We start from the raw sequence: 12,977 nt of genomic DNA, 5'->3' as shown, positions 1-12,977 counted from the left end.
AAGATAGGCAAGATCTCTACTGGAAAGAGTGTACAATCTAACCAAAGTAGGTGCAAATAAAGCATGAGAGATGTGATGTAATGTGATTCATAAGAACATTCTGATGTACATTTTATTTTTAGTTCCATCATTTTGGGGTGGGGGGTAGACTGAAGGAGTCAAGGTGGGGAGAAAAAGAGATGCAAGCAGAAATGGAAAGGCTCTGAAAGCATAGGTCAAAACAACAGTCAAAGTGGATTTTTTGATGACACATACTAGCAAATGTTAAATATATAGCTGGTGTGGGAACTTCCAGGACGCAGTGTAGGAGCACAGCTTTTAAATTCCATTGAAATACATTGGACAGGGATTGAAAGAACACAATAGAAAATGGTAAATGTGTGGTCACCAAATGATGACTGACCCTCTTAAGCTAAGACAGTTGGCATATTCTTGCCCCTTTTGGCCCAAGTGGTTAGCCAAAAAATTGGGATCTAATAGGTTGTTCCAGTTAAGAGGAGAAACTGGTGATAATCAGGTTTCAGTCTCTAAGGTGCCACAAGGACTCCTCTGAGCAAAAGCTCCTGGGTGGGTTCATATATTCCTTTTCTTAAGTGAGGGCTTATGCTTACAGTTATGTTAATCGAAGGGTGAGTTCACACCTATCATTCTCAATGGGATTTTAACTCAACCCATACTAAGATTTCACCCAGCTCATAATAATATAAACATAATTGTAATATATTTGCTTGTATCTTCCTTGACTGAAAACTAGAAATCGCTTGCTGTCTGAGTTTACCAGCAATAATAAACATTCATATTTGGTCTCTGTAGAAAAAGAAGGACCATGGACTACATTTGATCTGTTGGGTTACGCTTTGGGTACCTGCGTCCTGGAGAGAAGCCAGAAATCTCTCTCCATCTTCATTAGTGTGGGTACTAATTAAGCAGAACATTTTTCTGCTGATTTAAAATGTATGGTACTGGTACAGTGCTTGAAAAATAATTGAAAAAAATCTTTCTTGTTAACATTAATGGCTGTATGTTACACCTTTGGCCCTCTCTTCTAATCTCTCAGAGAATACCCCTTAAGGTTTTAGGCCTCTTGCCTTCATCTGTCCTGGGCTGAAATCCTGTGATTCTCCCACTCTGACTCAGTCCTTAAGGTACACTACCCTGTGCATAAACCATTATTCATCAGTAGGCCCAACTGGGCTCAGTGCCTCCAATCTTCCCTTCGGAAGCTGTGACCCAAACTATGACCCAATACAATTTTTTGTTTAATCTTAACATCAGAAACATAGCAAAGAGAAAAAGGACTTTAACACAATAAAAAGCCTGTCTGCATATCCATCTTATCTATAGGCTTAGGCATAGGTGCTGGGGGTGCTGCCACACCCCCTGGCTTGAAGTAATAATAACAACCCAAATATATGGTTTCCACCTTCAGCACCCCCACTATAAACATTGTTCCGGCACCACTTAGGTAGGTCAATCTTCTCACAGCTCCTTTTACCTCTGGGGCCTGAGTTTCAATCTATTCCCTAACCGTCTCTGCCTCCCTCTTCCCTGACCTTCAGGGACTCTCCATTTATCCACCCAAAGTTCTTTGTTCTATTTTTTCCTGTTTGTTACAAGCTGGGAAAACCTACTGCCACCAAGGTAGACTGGTTAGCTCAGAATGGTGGGAGGTAAAACTTCAAAGCGAATGACACCTGCATTGTCTTTTAAGTATCGCTAAATGGGGGCTGTCAGAAGCTATTGTCCTCTTTCCTGCTTATGTGCAACTCACCCCTGCTTGAATTAACTTCTTAAAATCATATATTAAACCACACAATAACAAACAACCAGATGGAACATATAATAGTCATAAAATATGACAGGCAACCCCCCATCCTTCATATATGTTCTGGTATTTTTCCATGTTTGTGCACATGTTCTAATATTCATTAGAAGATGTATAGTGTAGTTATTAAATTAATATGTTCTACACAACTGAAGGTGAGGGAGGAAAGCTGGTAGTATTTCTAGGATGTCATTATGAGCCTTTGTGATGGGGTGTATATACTCCTTGCCTGGTTAGGATAAGAACAAATTAACAGACTATATATGTTGTCAGTACTGCGTCACTTAAATAAGTTTTCTTTCAGGACACTTGTTTTATTCACAAGGTGCTTTGATAGTTCTGTTTATTAGACCTGTGGGATAGTTGCATTATTTAATGTTGGACCTGGGCCTGGACCTCTTACTGAGGCTAATCTTCCAATGAAGTTAATGGGAGTTTGGCCTCAGTGAGGAATGCAAGATTATGTACTCATTCGGTGAAATCATGGCTCCACTGGAGTTGTGGCAAAACTATTGACTTCACTGGGGCCAACATTTCACCCATTGTATCCAATAATTCAATTGTCAATCCTTTCCTTGAGGGAAAGCCAAGGAAATAAACTTAATAGCATACTAAAAGGAAACCTATACAGCTCAGTTTCTGGTTTAAACAAAATAATTGCAGTAATCATCTAGCCAGATATTTCTCTTGGGGGGGGGGGGGTGCAGAAAAGGTAGCATAAAAGTAAAATGTCATAAACACTTCTTATAATTTGGGCTATGCATAGTTTAAAGAAGAGAGTGTACATCTGTGCTACCACCACAAAAGGCAGATGTCCTTGTAAGCTTCCTCTAGATCTGCATCATTCATATTGTTAGTGTTATCCCTACTATTTGTATTCTGGTTGAGCCCACAATGTCCACACACGCAGGAAAGCAATCAGGATAAATAACAGAATTTGCCCAAAAATGGTCTGTCCTGCTCTAGACAAAATATATAGATCAAATAATCCACTTTCAGAACCCAACGGGGCTGCTAAATCAAAACAGATATTATCTTTGCAGAGGTGTCTTGGCAAAGCAACTATTGTGCTCACCTCAGAAAATCACCTCACTAAAAAAATCTGATGTAAGAAAATAATCTGAAAGAGCACAAACTTACTTATACAGTGGAAAGAGACAAACAGATGAAACAATGAATAACAACTGGACAGATGGGCCAGCTGGCTAGATTTGTTTGTCAGTCTAACTTACACCGACTGAAGCAAGTACTGTATATTTATTTTGATCTTGTCAGCTATATATGCATTGATTAGGTTCCAGGAATCAACCTCTAGGTCACCGTAGTCAGACGCCTCAATCTTAGAAGCAGACAGCAAACAGTCAATTTCCCCAAGTAGATAAAGGGTCCCAGAGCTGCAACACAAATTAAGAACAAAATAGAGGAGAATGGTCAAGATAGTACTAAACAATATTTAGCTTTTAAAGTTTCAATTGGAGACATTTACTGGAGAATTTTGAAGATGTAAAATAATACCCATGAAAACTATGGATTATCTGCCTCTCTGCAAAGAATTTCCCAAGCAGTGTGCAAAAATAGTGCTTATTGTCTGCAATGACACCAACCTACCACATTGTAAGCAGTTGGGGGTGAAATCTCCATTTCTCCATCAAAGCTCAATCCTCATCCCTCCTCCCTCTTGTGTACCTGTTTACTGTATTTTCCACTCCATGTATCTGATGAAGTGGGTTATATCCCACGAAAGCTTATGCCCAAATAAATTTGTTAGTCTCTAAGGTGCCACAAGGACTCCTCGTTGTTTTTACTGATAGAGACTAACACAGCTACCACTCTGAAACCTCAATAGCTTTGTATCACAGCCATCATCCTTCCAGCTAAGGAAAACTGGACAAGACTCCCACTGGAGCTATCAATACTGCTCTTTAACTGACTAGGTGGGTTTCTGTTGAGTAATGCCCTTGTGTCAGCCTAGCAGCACTGACTCTGCTACAGCCCTAAACCATTCTGCCTGGGGACCAAGAGACCGAGACCAGAAATGAGGGATAATGAGGGTCACCTTGGATAAGCTAAGGGATACATGTAATATTGTGTGCAGTATTTTTTGTCATATTGTTAGATTAATTGTAAATCCCGTGGTATACATGGTGGTTCCTTTCTTCTCTGCTCAAATACTATGTTGCCCTGCATCTTTGGTAGTCATGTGGAAAAGTGGGTGGAAATGGCTACCAAAGCAGAATGTTGGTGTTTTATAACCAATCTTCACTGGTATAAATTGTTGTGTTGTGTAAGGTGCAGAACAACAGAGACTCAAACAATCTTTCTTTCTTTTTTAATTCAGGTTTCTGGGGCTGGATAATTGGACTGAGCAGGAGCACTGGGGAGTCAGAGTGATATGCTGGGTATTGGTGCAGTGAGGCAGCAACGAGCCTGCTGATCAAGCCTTCTCTTCACATCCTGCCTCCTTGACTCCATAACTCAGTTCATCAGCTATCCTCCTTACTGCCTAATATGCCTCCCTGGTTACGTCTACACTGCAAAACCAAAATAAAACCCCCCACAGCAGCAAGTCTCAGAGTCTCTGGTCCATAGTCTCAGGTTTGTGCAATGGCACTAAAAGTAGCAATGTAGACATTCCCTCCCACTCAGGCTGGAGCTCAGGCTCTGATATCCTCCCTCCTCACCAGGTTTCATAACCTGAGTGAGAGCATCTACACGACTATGTTTCGCACTGTAGCACAAACCTCACAAGCCTGAGTCTGTAGACCTGGGCTCTATGACTCTGCCATGGGTTATTTTGTTTGCTTGTTTGTTTGCAGTGTATGTGTGCCCCCTGGCTTCTCTACCTGCTAGTTCAGAGGCTGTTGCTCATCCCAAAGTTACCTACAGTCTCTTCACTCTTGGTGTTGTAAATTATTAACATCAGAAATTAAAATCATAAAGCTGAAGTTACAGAAATAGTTATTTACACTAAGAGAAGGAGTTCTCTGAGTCTCTCCTTTTGTGTCTTTTGATAAACATTTGAGTCTTAGCAGGTTGAGAGGTACGCCTAGTTGTTTTTATGCCTCCCCCAAGCCTTTCACAGATTTGCTAAGATACACTAGCAATAAAGTATCTCAAAGTGGCTTTCCATTTTGTCAAATTTAGGAAGTCTGTCAGAGAAAGAAGCTGCTCCTTAGAGGAGATAGGTTGCAATGAAACACAGGTTGATGGTGTCAAGATTGGATAATGAGACATTATCAGTGCATCTCACTGTAAGTTCTCAAGTCATTTTGAAAATAGAATAAAGCTTGTTAGCTGTCACGTCCAAATAACTATGGACCTAATTGTTGTAATTTATTTTTAATTAAATACATGGCACTTGCCTTTTTCTCTAAAGTATCCTGGCTGTTTCTATCTAATTAAGCCCCTGTTACCTTCCTACCTATTCCAATAATTACCTTCATTATTGCAATGCCTCTGTACAGCATTCAATATGTCTGGCTCCCAGGGCATTGTATTATAAAATGGGTGCAGTGTATATGTTTCTAACTGACTTTTGAAAGTGCATACATCAAATGTAATTTCCTTTTAAATCATAGCCTTGCAGCAAGTGACCTTAAAAGCTATGTCAATATTTGCTTGATGTAAAATCATTTTGTCCAAAGACACTTGTCCCTGCTGATTTAACTATATAAAGAAAAAGGGAATAAAGAAAGGAACCGCAGGCAAACATTTACTGGTGTATAGTAAAGTATCGTGTTCAGATAGGATATTCTGAAATGTACCCTGTTACATTAGGTGAGGGAAAGATTGTATGTTTTTCTTTTGTTTTATAACTGATGCTTAGAATTATTATTCATAACATGCACTGCAACTCAGTAAGAAATCTCTAACTGGTCATTTCATCTGATCATGTGTTTGTGAAGTACACCAGAAAAAAAAATTGTTGCTAAGAGATTAGGATTCAGCAAAGCACGTAAGCACATGTTTAATGGTCCCTTGTGACCTTAATCTATTAATCTTTTTTGTGAATCTTAAATTGCAGAATTTCCCATTTCTTCCATTATGTCCATGAAGAACAGTGAAACCATCCATTCCATGTAATATAAGCCAAAGAGTGTAGCGGTTAACTGAGATTTATTACTGATTCTCATATTGGATATTTGATTCAGCCAGGGCTTAAAGAACAGCTCATGCTTTTGAAGACTTAAAATGTGGAAATGGGTATCATAGTGGTCTTGCATGTCAGGGCTTTCCAGTGCTGGCTCTGTTATCATGTTCTAATCTAGCAACGTATATTCTTCTGGTTCATCTGTCTTTCTCAAGGCCCCATCTTTGCCTGAGGAGCTTACCAAAGCATGATAGCAATGCAATCTGCAAAATAAGTCCTTGATCCTGCTGTGACGCACGTACATACTTAACTTTACACACTGTTCATGGGACTTCAATGGGACTACTCACATTGCATGTTAAGCACGTGTGTAAGTTATTGTAGGGTCAAGGCTTAAGATGTTAACAACATGATTCAATGTTTTGCCCCTTGACTTCAAAACATGCAGTGTAATAGTGGAAGAACTTTTATATCTGCCTATTTGTGCATGTGGAAAAAATACACATACGTGAATGCAATATAATCAGTACGTATGTTATACGAGAGGCTTCTATGACTTCCATATAAACTATTTTTAAGGATGGTCCAGTGGTTAGGGCGCTAGCCAAGAATTTAGGCCAGGGCAAACTTTTTGGCCCAAGGGCCACATCGGGGTGGGGAAATTGCATGCAGGGTCATGGATTTAGGGCTGGGGCAGGGGGTTGGGGTGCGGGAGGGAGTGCGGGGTGTGGGAGGGGGTGTGATCAGGAAGGGGCTCAGGGCAAGGAGTTGGGGTGCAGGAGGGGTGCAGGGTGCAGGAGGGGGCTAAGGGCAGGGGGTTGGGGTGCAGGAGGGGGTGTGGAGTGTGGGGGGGCTCAGGGCAGGGAGTTGGGGTGCAGCAGGAGGCTCAGGGCAGGGGTACCTCCCCCGAAGCTCCCATTGGCTGCAGTTCTCCGTTCCCAGCCAATGGGAGCTGCGGGGGGCGGTGTCTGCAGGCGAGGGCAGCCTGCGGAGCCTTCCGCCTCCACCCCCCCCCCCCCCCCCCGGGGCCGCAGGGACGTCGTGCCGGCCACTTCTGGGAGCGGCGCAGGGCTGGCAATCCTGTGGGCCAGATCCAAAGCCCTGATGGGACAGATCCGGCCCGCAGGCTGTAGTTTCCCCACCCCTGATTTAGGAGATCAAGGCTAATTTCCCAGATCTGCCACAGACTTTCTGTGTGACCCTGAGCAAGTCATTTAAACTCTCTGTGCCTCTGTTCCCCATCTGTAAAAGGGGAATAATAATACTTCCGTACTTCATAGAGATGTTGTGGGAATAAATACATTGAAGACTGTGAAGTGCTTTGAGATCTAGTGATGAAAAGCACTATTACAAAGTTTTGTATTAAAGTGGTTACACATTTGAAATATATATGAGCTATACTTTCATATATGAAATATATATTTCCTTTAACAGAGGCAAGACAATCAGTTTGGGTGTGAAGTTTATTTAATATGTGATTTATACTTTTCTGATACAATAAATACTTGTGCAACTTGATTGGTTAACGTGTATATATAATGCAATTGTGATAAGGTGGATCAGTTTTAGCCAAACGAGACTCTAATTTTAATATCTTCAGTATCACTCTCATCTAATTTGCGCTAAAATTAAACAGGAAAACTGTTCAGTATGCGTTTGCATAAGTCTTCTAAAATGGAATGCTATTGAGCAAGGTAAAGCCATAATTAAAGGGGGAAATTACCATCTAGTTAAAAAGCAATGAGAAAAAGGTACTGTGCCATGCAGTTTTGTGTTCAGGAATATATGAAACAGCTAAAGTACTGAATATGCTACTGCAATTGTTTAAGAAAATAGATGGAAAATTAATATTCTGTCTTATCTCTCCCAATGTCAATGGGATTCCTTTTCATTAGCTTCAATGGATGTTGAATCTACTTGATAGTAGGAGGCATTGCCTTGGAGATTTTTCCAATTATCTTCAAACACATAAAAACTTTTCAGAATTCCCCCCACCCTCACTGGTGTTTCTAACTTGCAGGGAACACTAAAATAGAACTCTGCAGTTAAACTCCAATATTGGCTATAGATAAGAAACAGAATTATACCCAGAGATTATAATGAAATCGCACAGCAATTTATCACAGGGAGTTTTATATTTCATTTTATGTAATACCTATATTACAAATAATATGTCTGAATGTGAGTAATTGAGTGTAAAATCATATGCTTATGGAAGTGTGAATGACAGAGCTAAGAACCACTTCATGAGTTTTTCAGCAATCCAAGTCATGGATATCAATCCTCAATAATTCTGGTTCATTTCGAGAAACTATTTGGTTATATTCCACTGCTGTTTGGTTGGTATTCCCACAGCAGTTCGTATCCATTCTCATTTCTGTTTTCTTTGTTAAATTTCATTTGGACTGTGTGTTTATAATGACAGTTCCATCACTTCTCAATGTTATTGAAATGTCACTATATGCTCTATGCTGACAATATGCACTAAACTCCTTATTTAGATTTATTGCAAAGTAATGAATCTGTATTGCTTTTTTAAACAGAGGTGTGTGAATAAGTAATGTATCCTAATAAGTCTTGTGGTGTTACACATATATATATTTTTGTACATGTTCTAAGTTTTGTTTTTAAGAAGCCGAACAAAATATTTATTGATGTAGAATAATCATGGGTCCAAGGGTTTGTTGAATTATTTATATTTATATAAACAATTATACAAAACTGTACACTATAGTAGATAATAGGAACAAGCAAAAAGCAAACACTTCACAAAAACCATATTTTGGACACGTATCCCATTTCACCCTCAACGTCATCCTAATCAATTAACAATACATTTCTCGAACAACTGTGTTTTCTTTTTTGATAAGGAAGTTCTTTCAGCATGTACATACAGTAATATAGAATGTTTTGCATTACAGGTGTGTTGAATTTAATGGTAGTGTGATGTGCCAGAAGGATAGACTGGGAGTCTGAAGAAGTCCTATAACCATAGAATTACTATAACACAGGCAGGGCAGTACCAGGTTTTACCCTTCTAACTTGTCTCAACATGTGCTTGGAGGGATCACCTCTAAGAATCAGAGAAGCTTGTTCTACACATGCATTCAATTTTTGGCTTCTTGGGAGAGATTACTAGTGTTGACCCCAATTGTAATAGTGGTTTTGGTTGTTTTGTTTTTACCTGGTTCTGGATCTGACTTTTTGTAATGTAGATACCTGTCTAAAAGTAATGAGACTGCAGCACATATCACACAAGTCTCTGAGGAGCAGTTAGATGGTAATGACTTTTGGTCACTACTTGCTCCCTTTGGTCTAAAATAGCTTGAATTCGACCACCTGGGTATGTAGCAAAAGCCATTTGTTGAACAGGTCTTTTGAGAGAAGGATTAGGATATGTTCCTGGCTGTGATTCTTTTTTTGGTGTCAAGGGGAGGCTTTTCTGAAATTTTGTCCATTTTTATTGTTGCCTGCCTGAGGTAAAGTTTTATTTCCACTTGATTACTTAAAGGTGCTACCTGGTGAAATTACTTTGTGTGTGGTTAGTATTTATGTTGCTAGTTGATTTCTATTGTAAGTCTAGTTATTGTCCAGGTACTCAGACCTTCATATGGCTGTTCTTTTTTTTTTTTTTTTTCAGTGTTGTATGTAAATAAATATCCTGGAATGCTTTTAAAGCAGTGACCTAGAAAAGAAAGGCTTCACATCCCATTACCAATTCCCTGAGCCATTTGTCCCCTTGACTGTCATTTACATTTGTTTAACATAAAACTTCCATATAAAAACCCAGGATGATAACTATTCAGCACACTATGGCTTTCAAATATGAAGAGATGAAATCTCATTTTCTCTGAATTCATTTGTGACCTCAGGGGCCCTTTAACTTCTAAAGGCTGTAAACTAAGGTTTGAAAGGGGTCAACAAAGAGAATAAGGGGAATGAATATGTTTCTCATGATGGGCTGGATCCTGCTCCATTTGAAGACATTCGGAAGTTTTGCCATTGGCTTCAAGGGAGACTGGGCCCTTCTGGAAGTCTGAAGATTTCTAAAGTATGCCCTGCTGAGGCAGTGTGCCATTTAGGGTGACCAGATCACCCAGGTCAAATATCGGGACGCGGGGGGGGCGGAGCAAAAAAAAAAAAACGGTGGCAGAGCAAAAAAACAACCCCCTCCTCCCTCCGCAAGCGCTGGAGGGAGGCCCCGGAGATGCAGGGGGAGCGCGGGGCTGGGGTGAGTGAGAGTCCGGCCTGGCCCCGAGCGCAGGCAGGACTCAGTCGGGCGGTAGCTGGAGGGAGAGTAAGGGGGCAGCCCACGGGCTGTTCTCCTCACCTGGGCAGCGGGACTCGGGAGCAGCCGCTGCTGCAGCTCCCACTGCTGCAGGGGGAGGAAGCGGCCGCTGGCCAAGCTCGGCGGCTGCGGCTGCAGCTCTGGTGCCCGCAACCCCCCCGAGCCCGGGCCTGTTGCGGGGACCCAGCAGCGCGCACGCTGCATGCACCCAGCCCAGCCCCTGGCCAGTCGCGTCTGGGCTGCTGCCCAGCTGGTGCAATCCGGTGGGCGGCCCGGGAGTGGGGGCAGCAAGCCCCAGCCCCCCCGTCCCGCTCGGGTCCCGCAGGGGAACGAACGGGGCTGGGCTGCCAATGCCTCTGCCCCGGGGCCGCCGCAGGATTGCACCAGCTGGGCAGCAGCCCAGACGCGACTGGCCAGGGGCTGGGCGCAGCGTGCGCGCTGCTGTGTCCCCACAACAGGCCCGGGCTTGGGGGGTTCGTGGGGGCCAGAGCCGCAGAGCTTGGCCAGCGGCCGCTTCCTTCCTCTGCGGCAGTGGGAGCTGCTGCTGCGGCTGCTCCCGAGTCCCGCTGCCCAGGTGGGGAGAACAGCCACCGCCTGGCCCCGCGGGTCGCCCCCCTCCTCTCCCTCCAGGTACCGCCGGACTGAGTCCTGCCTGCCCTCGGGGCCAGGCCGGACTCTCACTCACCCCGGCCCCGCACTCCCCCTGCGGCTCCGGGGCCTCCCTCCAGCGCTTGTGGAGGGAGGAGGAATGGCGTGCCTGGGGAAGAGGCGGGGATTTGGTGAGGGAACCAATGGGGGAAGGAGGGGCGGAGTCGGGGCATTGGTCGGGACGCGGGACAAACAAGCAAATATCGGGTCCCGATAAAATCGGGACGTCTGGTCATCCTAGTGCCATTGTGTATGTTAGTATAGATTTCTAGGCAGGAGCATGTCAATGCATGAGTTAGTGCTGATTTCTAGGCACCAGTAAGCCTGTCGTTTTGTGAGTCACTGATGATTTCTATGCATGAAGTGACTGTTTCTGTGCTGAAGTATGAACAAACAAAATCCAGAGCCTCCAGTCATTCCAAAATAGCCTAATCAAGGCTATCAAATAAATGGATTGTCAAAAAAAATTATTTCGCTTGCTGAATTTATTAATTAAGTTGCAGAAACAAAAGGAAATTCAGCATTCCAGGTCCCTCCCTGGGTCTTTTTTGAACATTTCATGACGAGCAAAGATAAATACATGTTAACATATTCATGCTTAAGTATGTAAAATCAAGGGGGCAGCTGGTGGTGATTGTGCATATTGAATGGTGAGAGAGGTGCATCTTGTGTCATTTGCAGTGAATCACTTCTGTCTGTCTGTTCTGTCTGTTCTGTCTTAGACAGACTGAGAACTGGAAGCAATTGGTGAAGGAGGTAACTTCATGTAAGCATGTGAGTGACAAACTGCAAATATTTCATGAAGGAACTTAGTAAATATATGAGATGAAGTTTGAGAGTTCAGTTCTTGAGCATATGTTAACATCTATACTCTATATTAATGTATGCCAAGGATGTAACTTATCAAAGAAATGCAGACACTGAATCTTTAGAATACAAAGAACTAAGACACTTGGACCTCATAATAATCAAGTTAAGAACAGGCACAAAACTCTAGGCCAGTGTGTGAATATCTGATCCTTGCAGATATATATATTAACTACATCTTAAAACTTTAGTTCAAGTATGTACTGTAGATAGTTTGCTACACTTAAGGAATGCTCTTGTACAAAGCAGGCTCCTCTCCAAAGCGTCTTGTTTAACCTCATACCCAAAGCATCTTGTGTGTCATGGAATAGTGGACTTTTCACGTGATTAAAGAAAGTCTTGCCGAGTTTTCAAACAGAAGACTGGTAATCACAATACAGGGCATCAAAAGTAGTTGATGAGATAAAGTTGGGGAAAAACTGACAGAACCCACAGATCTCTCCATGCCCCAGGAGATCCTAGAATACAGAAATCATGAGGGGAATCATTATAATAGAATTAAATTATTTTTATATATTATATAAATCTAATTTTGTATACTATAAAGCAAGACCTTCCGCAAGAGGGCGTTTCTTCAGTCAGGTATTTTCATTACAGCACTAGCACCGGCTAGTACAGGAGAGATTTTGTTAAATCCAAACAAATGCTAAGAGTCTGGCTGAGTTTATAAAATCCACTGCTGTAGAACCAGGAGTACTTGTGGCACCATAGAGACTAATAAATTTATTGAGCATAAGCTTTCATGGGTTAAAACCCACTTAATCGTATGCATGCAATGGAAAATACAGTAGGAAGATGTATATACACAGAATATGAAAAAATGGGTGTTGCCATACCAACTGTAATGAAAGTAATCAATTAAGGGGAGCTATTAGGTGAGATATTATCAGCAGGAGGGAAAAAAAACTTTTGTAGTGATAATCAGGATGGCCCTTTCCAACAGTTGACAAGAAGGTGTGAGTAACAGTAGGGGGAAAATTAGCATGGGGAAACAGTTTTTACTTTGTGTAATGACCCATCCACTCCCAGTCTTTATTCAAACCTAACTTAATGGTGTCTAGTTTGCAAATTAATTCCAATTCTGCAGTTTCTCATTGGAGTCTGTTTTTGAAGTTTTTTTTGTTGGAGTATTGTGACTTTGAGATCCGTAATTGAGTGACCAGGGAAGTTGAAGTGTTCGCCGACTGGTTTTTGTAGAACTGCAACGGCAGAGTTTGTAAACTATCTGAGGGTGTGATCCAAAACCTGTTCAAGTCAAT

This window comes from Emys orbicularis, chromosome 5 (assembly GCF_028017835.1).
Source record: "Emys orbicularis isolate rEmyOrb1 chromosome 5, rEmyOrb1.hap1, whole genome shotgun sequence".
NCBI lineage: Eukaryota > Metazoa > Chordata > Testudines > Emydidae > Emys > Emys orbicularis.
Note: the sequence above shows the minus strand (reverse complement) of the source record.